An 8,798-nucleotide genomic window follows, 5' to 3' on the forward strand; every position below is an offset into this window, starting at 1 on the left:
GTGGTTACCTGGCCCCGAGCCCTGCAGCAGGAAAGCTTTTCCCTTCCAAGGGAGATCCCTCACAGAGTCCCTCCCACACTTTGCACCGATGGAAAGGAGGGATTAAAGGGAAAATCCGAGCAAGAGCTACACTTATTAATTTAAAAAAAGACAAAGATTGTCTCCTGTGACTCAGAAGCCACAGATTCTCTATCCAGCCCTGGGGCTGCTGCCTTCCCAAAGCATAAAAAGTTGAAAAACCTCTGTTCAGGAGGATCACAACCCCTGGGGAGGGTCTGTTCCCAATTTACCTGCAGGGTTTAATTCCCCTGGGTTGGGCATTCCTTCCCACTCAGGGAAAACCTGCATAGCACAGGCAGAGCAGACTTTATTTGCTGCATTTCTGCTGAGCCACACGGGCTCAGGGCTGTAAACCTGCCAAAATCACGGCATTATTTATTTCATAGCACGTATGAGGGAAAAAAATAACAAACAAAAAACCAACCCTCAACAATGGTTAATTAAATAATTACAATCAGCTCCTGCRTTTTTCAGTGCACTGTTGGGAAATGGAAATTCTGGATGGTTTTTTAATCAAATGGCTTATCTAAATCTAGTAGGGATTAAAAACCATGGCAGAATTTGATTTTTAAAAGTCAAAGGAAATATTTTCTTTTGGAAGTGTTCCAGATGGAATGTTTCCCAGCACAAAAACATTTTTTGTAATTATGAAAGAATAATTGGAATTGAACAGCTACACTAGGTGCTCTGAAAGAATGAAAAAAGATTCCAAAATGATAGCAAATTACTTTCACCATGAACACACATCCCATACTAATAGCACCAGTCTTGATTTTTAATTTGATTTCAAATATGTTATGGATCACAACCTCAGGGCTACAGATTAATCCAGATTTGCTCAGATGAGAATCCATCCCTCAGCCTTGCTGTGACTATGTTCTTCTAATCAAATGCAATTAACATTTGTCACAAAACACTAAAAAAACCACTTGGGAACTGCTTAATGACTCCCATAAATTGATTCACGCAATTTTTGAAAATCAAGTTTCAATTAGGTCCAAAGAATAAAGAAAACAGAAATTCTCCTGTAGACATACTACCTTAGTCTGAGTAAGGAAGATAAATAAAATCACTTTTTCCTTAGCATTGGGGGAAAAAAAACCCAAAAAACCCTTAGCTGCTAAATTCCTTGTTTTATTTAGCAGGTGTTGGCCAGTTCACAGGCTGTGAGCAAAGCTTTGCTTTCATGTTTACTCACAGGCATTTCTACAGAGTTCTCCCCATAATATGCTACCATCRAAATGTAGAAATATTTATTAAAATTGGGACAAAATTTGACTTAATTTGTAGATTAAACACCCAGAAACCAATTCTCAGTGATGATYATATATTAAAATAAATGCAAAGACTAAATTCCCCTTGCAGGAGGGATGGAAATCCTGTCTCTCCTTCCTCTGTCTGAACCTCCACATGACCCAGAGGCAGCAGCAGCTCTTTACCCTGTCCTGYTCCTCCAGGCTGCATGGGTGGCCTGGTGCTTTCAGGGCAGATTATCCAGCATCTCTGCAGATTACAGCAGCATTTTAATCAAGTTGATATCTTTTCTCTGTTTATGCTTACCCTAACGAGATCAGAGACATTTTTCCCAAAGTTTGCCTTTGATCACAGGGCAGATTTGCATGGCTGTTTTGGACACTCAGACAATGAATTTTCCTGCTCAAAGGTGGTTTTTTTTGTGACACATGCAGTGACTGAGCTGTGCTGCTGTGACWCCCCCTGCAGCCACAGATCAACCCTCAATCTCTCACACTTTTGGCCCCTTCCTGTAATCCCAACAATCCCAACTCTCCTCCTGTCTCTGCCTTTATCCTGTAACTCATCACAAATCCCTTCCCTCTCCCCTCTCTCTGTCTGCACCTCCATCCATCACTCTCGGGGTTTTGGGGTGTTCTGTGTGAACACACAAAATCTCAGCTATTGGTTCCCATCAGAGCCAGCCTTTGAGCAGCTGCAACAGCCCCTAAATGCCCCAGGGGCTCTGAAAACCCAGCCTGACCCCCCTTCCRCAGCCTCCAAAAAGGAGGAGCCCAAGCCCAGGTCCTGATGGTGCCTTTTCAGTAAAACCCWCAAAGATCTTTTGGGTTTGTTGGCCTGGTAAGGCCAGATGTATTCAAACAGAGACTCATTTCACCAGCACAAACTTGTCCTCACATAACTTCATTTTCATCCAGACAGCAGCTTTTCAAGCAACAGCAACAAAACCCTCTCAATATTTAATCAGCTGCATGGCCTGGAAGAGTGGAGAGAGGCAGCAGCTGCCTGGAACAGAGCAGGAGAGGGGGGATGAAGGCTCTCATCCTCACCAAACCTCTCTCCATCCTCAGAACCTGCCTCCTCTACAACTCTCCTGTGCAGAAAGCCAAATGGGAGCCCTGTTTCAGCCTCCTGCTTCAGCTTTCAAACAGCAAGGCTTTGCAGCACTTTATTWTTCATTCCTCCCTTTCGAATTCCCYGATGTTTTCCAGGTGTAAATCTCAATTCTCTTTGCTCCTGGTGGCTGGGAAGGTGCTGTGCTCAGTGCCCTGTGAGTCAGCAGGACTTGAGCCCTCTCCTATTTCTTTCTGGTTTTAAGGCAGGCAAGGTGTAAGGATTTGGCTTTGCAGCACTTGCATGGAGTACGTGGGGGAAAAATCTGGGTTTTCCCAATTTTGCTCATTCCCTGAGTGTGTGTCAGAGGGATTACAGAGCTGAAAGGACATCACGTGCCTGTGGGTTGGATGTGCATCGTTCAGCACTGACTCTGCTGGCAGCCACCCTGCTTCAGGAAATCAAAGCTTGAGCAGACCCCAAAGTGACTCCCTTTAGCCACGTCTGATTTTCCAAAATCATGCCAAAACACCCAACGCCTTCTGGTCAGAAATGGTCCAGGAGTGTTCACGACCAGGGCCCCTGAGCCCTGCAGCCTCCCCAGCCCCCAGCAACCCAGCAATTTCTCCCTCCTCTGCTGCTGGGCACTCTGGGCTGGAGGTGTCTGTGCTCCCCAACCCAGGAACAGCCACAGGCAGCAGCTCTGGTGACTTTGCAGCATCTGATTTCYTCAGAACAAAGGATTCTCTCTTGCTAGAATGATAAAATAGATGCTAATAACCAGCCATAAACACTCTTATCTAAAAGAAGATGAAAAAAAAAAAAGCAGCAAAAGCATATCCAATTAGTGATAAATAATAAGCACAAGATTAATTAAATTTACTCTGTTCTTAATTCCCATCCTCTGRCTCTGAGGATGCAAAAGGCATTCCCCATCTTCCCAAGGGTGTCCCATCGTCAGAGCATTGCCACAGTCCCCAGAAAGGTGATGGTGACAGCAGGATTTGTCATTTCTGGCCCCACTGGAAATGAGCTCCCTGCTCCTTTTGGGTCACAGCCCACCTTGGCTCACCARGGAGGCTCAGCCTGCACCAAACCCTGCAATTTTGGGTTTGAATTCGGAGTGAAAAGACTCCTCAGCTCCTCCTCAATGCYGGGAAGTCTGACTGTTTCAGCAGTGGCCACACGTCAGGAGAAGAAACCACTGGGATTTCTCTATCTGGGTCTGCATATAAATCATTTACCACCTCATTTACACACGCTCATAATTAATGCACTCTGCATGGCTGCACTGAAACAGTTCTGCTAAAACATCTGAAATGCACGGGGCTGCAAGTGCATGAGTTTAGGGTGTAGAAGGACAGATGAACCCCCCCAAGAAATGGCTGATCCCACTGGTGCCCACTCTCCCTTTCAGTGGAAGCAGATGAGAGGAATTTGGGTCAGATTTCCTCCTTTGAAGTGGGCTGAAAGCCTTTGAGMATCAGTTGCCATTTTGTAAAAAGCCTGCACCTCTTGGCCCCAATTAGCCATGMGCCCAAATCACATCCCATTCTTCCACCTCCCATCCATCAGACCAGAGAGAGCCCARGACTGTGTGTGCAGAGCAGAATTGTCACTTTTTGTGTTTACTGCATTATCAGGTGCCATATCTCTCATAGCCCCCATCTATCCAKTATTCTGGTGTAAGTCCAGAGGAATTTTGCTTGTTTTACTGGAYTTACAGCCCTGGGAAGAGCATCAGAACAGTGTGTAAATCTAAAAGAACCTTTTTAGAGCCTTGCCCATCAGTAGGAGTGTCCGGTGTGACACACCCTCTGTGCCAAGCACAGCTGGAGAGGAATTCTGCTACTCTCATTCTTTCCCCCAAACCCTCCATCATCCTCAGGGAGGCAATCAGAGGTTCAATCTGCCTCTAACCYCATCCCCAGGGGAATGGGAGCTGCAGAAGAAGGTAAACTGGGCTGGATGGAGRGCCAGCACTGCTTACAGGACTGAAACATGAAAGGTTCCTCAAAGAAATCACCTCCTCTGTGGGGATCTCGAGTGTTGAGGCAGAGGAGAGACACCAGGAGAGTCCTGCAAGCCTGAAAAGGGCTTGGAGATAAGTTCAGGAGGTCAGGAAGCTGTAARCTGCAATAATGAGAGCAGTTAATCTGCAGCAGCCTGACCACCTGGCACAAAGGAGTGTCCCYTGGAGGAGGCAGGTTTGTCCCTGGAGGGAGCAATCCCCGAGACACCAATGTGTCCTGACACAGGACCTGCCCTCCGTTAACCCTGCAATACCCCAAGGGGTACAAATCACATCATGTGCAGTGCAGACTGCTCCCAGAGCACTTTCCCCATAGTCAAAAATACCCTGCAGGGGTTCCATTCACCCTCTTKCATTCCACAGAGATTATCTCCTGGCCAGGACTGAAAAATATCCTGCARGGGTTCCATTCACCCTCTTTGATTTCCACTCGCCCTCTTGCATTTTAGAGAGCACCCCCAGGGATTATGTCCTGTCGAGGACTGAAAAATATCCTGCARGGSCTCTATTCACCTTCTTGCATTTTCATTCACCTCTTGCATTTTAGAGAGCATCCTCAGGGATTATCTCCTGGCCATGACTGGGAAGTCTCAATGTGTTCATGGTGCTCAGAGGACACCACAGCTCTCACTCAGTGTCACCCTGGGAAGGTGGCAGGCCAAGGAGGTCCCTGCTGTGCTGRCAGCACGGAGGGAACCAGGGCTGGAACAAACCCATCCATCACCCAGTCAGGAGCTGCTGAATTCCAGCTCCCTGCAGGCACATCCTCCTCAAGGGCTGCTGTGAAGTTTGACTGGAAACACCGAATCAGGGAGGGCTGAGCACTCACAGTCCTGCAGCATCTCCTGGGRGAGCCTGCCCAGCATCATTCCTGACWCAATCCTCATGCCAAGAGGATCTCRGAGCTGTACCTGGCTCCTCTTAGTTCTGATGCTGCCTGAATCTCAGATTTGAACAGATAGTCAGCAGCCCTACCSAGTGTCTCCTCCACATCACACCTCTGCACATCCCCACCACATCCTTCTCTGTCTGAAGCCAGACCTCCAGGTCTGTCTCACTTAGGTGAGCAGAAAATATCTCTGAAAACCTGTGGCCCCTCCACCTTTAATGAGGGAGATTAGAATAMCTTAAAGCACTCTCATACTTCAACCATCTCCAAGCAAGAAATGCTGCAATTTCTTCTTCCTCCTTGGCATTAGGTCAGTCAAAACCATGCCCAGGTGAGATTGGAGACTCTCAGACATCTATTTGTAAAGATTCCCTGGAGTGGTACTAGAAGAAGAGACTTGTCCTCAAAGCAGCCTGAGCTTCCCACCTCCCTTTCCCTGCCTTAAATCCCATTCATAAGAGGCTCCTCCCTCAATTTCAACCCAGCTCCTCTTTGGAATTYAACACAGCTGAGARAATCTGCCAGGCCACCCCAATMAATCCCATCAATTCCCTCTYCCCCCACCAGCAGTGAGTTTCCTCTGCCATAACYGTGATCACAAAGTCGTGACTGCACGGGAAGAACAAACAGGAGGAGCAGATGGGGCGTGAGGGAGTCAGCCCTCATTCGTGGTAATTTAGCAGATGTGGTAAGGGAAATCTGGAGAGACAAGCATGAGGTGACAGGATTCCAATTTCAATCAAATAATTGGGAAGTCTCCCTGGCAGGGAAAGGTTTCATCTTCCATCTTCTTGATTACCTTGTCTTGAGGACATGATGACTGATGCCAAGTGCCACCWCAGGGATGATCTGGAGTATTCTTCATTTAAGATCCCATGTGACTCCTTGCCCTCACCAAATGGATTTTTTTTTTCTCACAAGGGAAATCCATTCTTTATAACCCAAATGTCCATGARAAAAGACTAAAATTCAATTAAAGTAATAATATTCATTAATTCTGCAGCACATTCAATTCTGCTTCTGTCCAGAGACAAAGACTTTRGGATCAGTCCTTCCCTTCCCCATTATCAAATCAGGATGGCTCAGGAAATTGGGGACATTATAAACATCTCTACATMCAGCATATTGTAATATTCATTTGGCCCTAGAATTTCATCTTGGCAGAAGCACCAAAGTTATCACAGATGGAGACGAGGTTTTTCTCTTTATAAATATTACAGAGCCATTAATTAAACAGGGGAAATTAACTGTGCCAGGCAGCACTGCAGAGGGACAGGAAAGCACAGTCACCACTGGCCAGCATCTCAGACTGAATGTGGGAGAAGTGCAGACGACATCAAACYGACAGCAGAGATATTCTGGCATCAACATCACTGCAGGTTTTAGAAAATAATTCAGCAAGAAAAATAATTTATAGGCATTTCTGATGCTCAGGAGCAATATTCCAGGAAAGGTGGAATGAAGGACTTTCAACCTTTTGAAACAAACCATGGTGTTTTGGTTAAAGGACACAAAAGATGTCCTCTCTAAGATGATTTCATCACAAATGCAATAATCAGCCCCCCAAAGACAACAAACTGGGCAATTTCTGCATTCTCTCCTTGCACAGTGCTGGGGTTCAGTCACACAAAGCCCCTTCCAGTTCCCCGTGTTCTCTGCACCCCCTGTTTACCACACAAAAGATTGTACAAAAAATTGTCTCCCTGACACCCATTTGAAAAAAAACTCCAAGGAAAAACCTGCTGCTGAAGAGAGGAGGATCTTTTTCTTTAGTTTTGATACAAATGGTGCTTGAAACGTCTAGGTTTCTCTAGAATAATCACAAAGCCCAAAGTGCCCTGCTCTCAGTGTCTCAGTATCTAACATCAAAGAGTAGGAAATGTGTGAGTTTTTAGCAAGTGSAGGATTCTGCATGAATACATCATGAGAGGGATATTTTTATAAACAACTCATCTCTGTAACGTTCTCCAGAACTAGTTTTTAATTCTGCCTGCCATAAATAAATCTAGGGGAAAAAAATTGTTCTGGTATCTTCAATCCAAATTTTGCACCAATTTTTGTGTGAAACATGGGTCTGTCAAGAAGGTCATATCTGAATCTGTTGGAAAAATTGCCAAAGCTTCACCACTGTAATTCTTTGGGGTTTTTTTTTGTTGTGTACAGACCTTTGCAGATTCAATACAGACAGATTGCAGAGGCTGCTCTTAGGTTTATTATTCCCTGATCCTCTTTAAACAAGGGCCCTAAATTCATCCTGGTATAAGAGCTCTGCTGTCACTCGGCTAAGATGCAGGACACCTATTTTGAGAGCCCTGTGAGACACTGACTTGCAAACCTGTCATTTGGAGTAATCCCATGTCCAGGACACCAGACAGCTCATGGTCCCAACAGAATGTCCAGTGAGACCCTCTTCCTTCCAAACACCTTCATCTGCACCTCTCTATCAGCTACTGGCAGAACTTAGGGGACTGSTTTCAGTGAAAAAAGCAGTTAGATTTTGGGATGGAGATAATTTATCTGCTAGGAAAGTTGAGAGGGTTTATGCATCAACCCGGGGGCAGGAATTTATGAATGAGTTCCCACAGCTCCTGCAGTCACAAGCACAGGGCAGAAAAAGCAGCATTCGAGTAGGAACTTACACAGGACTACCCCATGGAAAATAACAGCCCAAGCAGGAAATCACAGATGGAAAAAGATACAGGGTGGGCAATGAATCTGCCTGAGAGCTGGTCCGAGTGYCCAGGCACACACATCGATCTGCTTGATTCCCAGCCTCTCACTTAACAGYAATTAAATTGCTTTGATGAGCACTGACCCCTGAAAAGCTTCATTACAAACCAATCCAGCTTCACTGGTTATTCTCCTGTCTCTTTTTCATCTCCCTCCTTTTGCTYCCCTACCCCGTTAAGCCCTGTTGTTACTTTTCCATCTGGAACCGATTGCCCGGAAAGGGACTGAAAAAAGAGAAAAGCATCATTGCTTACCAGAACTAGGAAATATCTCATCCCAGCCGCTCACCAGCCATTTCCCCTCTTTCCAGCCCGTGGAGCTGCTCCTGCAAGGGCTGCCCCTTTCTGCTGGGATGTCACAAGGCGGAGATTAGGAGTAAATGCTCTGCAAGCCAAGCCGATCATCCCGCTGCSACCGCATCCAGGTAGAGGAGCAGGAGCGATGGAAAAGTCCATCAGGCAGCAGAAAACACCATCTCCCGAACAAACACACCCCAGGCACGGAGAAATKGGAGTGCAGGCAGGAGGGAGAGCAGATGGGAGGGGGGTGGCTTGGGGAAACCAGGAAGCGAGCGATGCGAGCATGACAGATGTGTTGACTTTAAGTTAAACAGGAAATTGAGGATGTTCGACGCAGGGAGGAAAGACATTAGCTCACATTAAAGGCAAAGACTTTCTCTGGTCTTTTCCCTTCTCTGCTTTCCCTCTTCCATCCAGGCTTTCTCTAGTGATTTTTGGCTCTGTCTTCACTGGCARAAACGAGCCAGGGTTGACACTGAGT

General features: G+C 46.2%; 1 protein-coding gene across 1 annotated transcript in view; it reads right to left on the reverse strand.

Moving 5' to 3' along the window:
• Nucleotides 1-8,362, reverse strand: part of SV2B (synaptic vesicle glycoprotein 2B) — a 58,427-nt gene extending 50,065 nt beyond the window's left edge. The window contains exon 1 of the mRNA XM_057365812.1: nucleotides 8,273-8,362. The gene's annotated coding sequence lies outside the window, so the exon portion shown is untranslated. The remainder of the gene's footprint in view (nucleotides 1-8,272) is intronic.
• Between the last annotated feature and the right edge of the window lie 436 nt (nucleotides 8,363-8,798).

This window comes from Malurus melanocephalus, unplaced genomic scaffold (genome assembly GCF_030028575.1).
Source record: "Malurus melanocephalus ecotype Western Australia unplaced genomic scaffold, MMel_1.1 scaffold_58, whole genome shotgun sequence".
Classification (NCBI taxonomy): Eukaryota; Metazoa; Chordata; class Aves; order Passeriformes; family Maluridae; genus Malurus; species Malurus melanocephalus.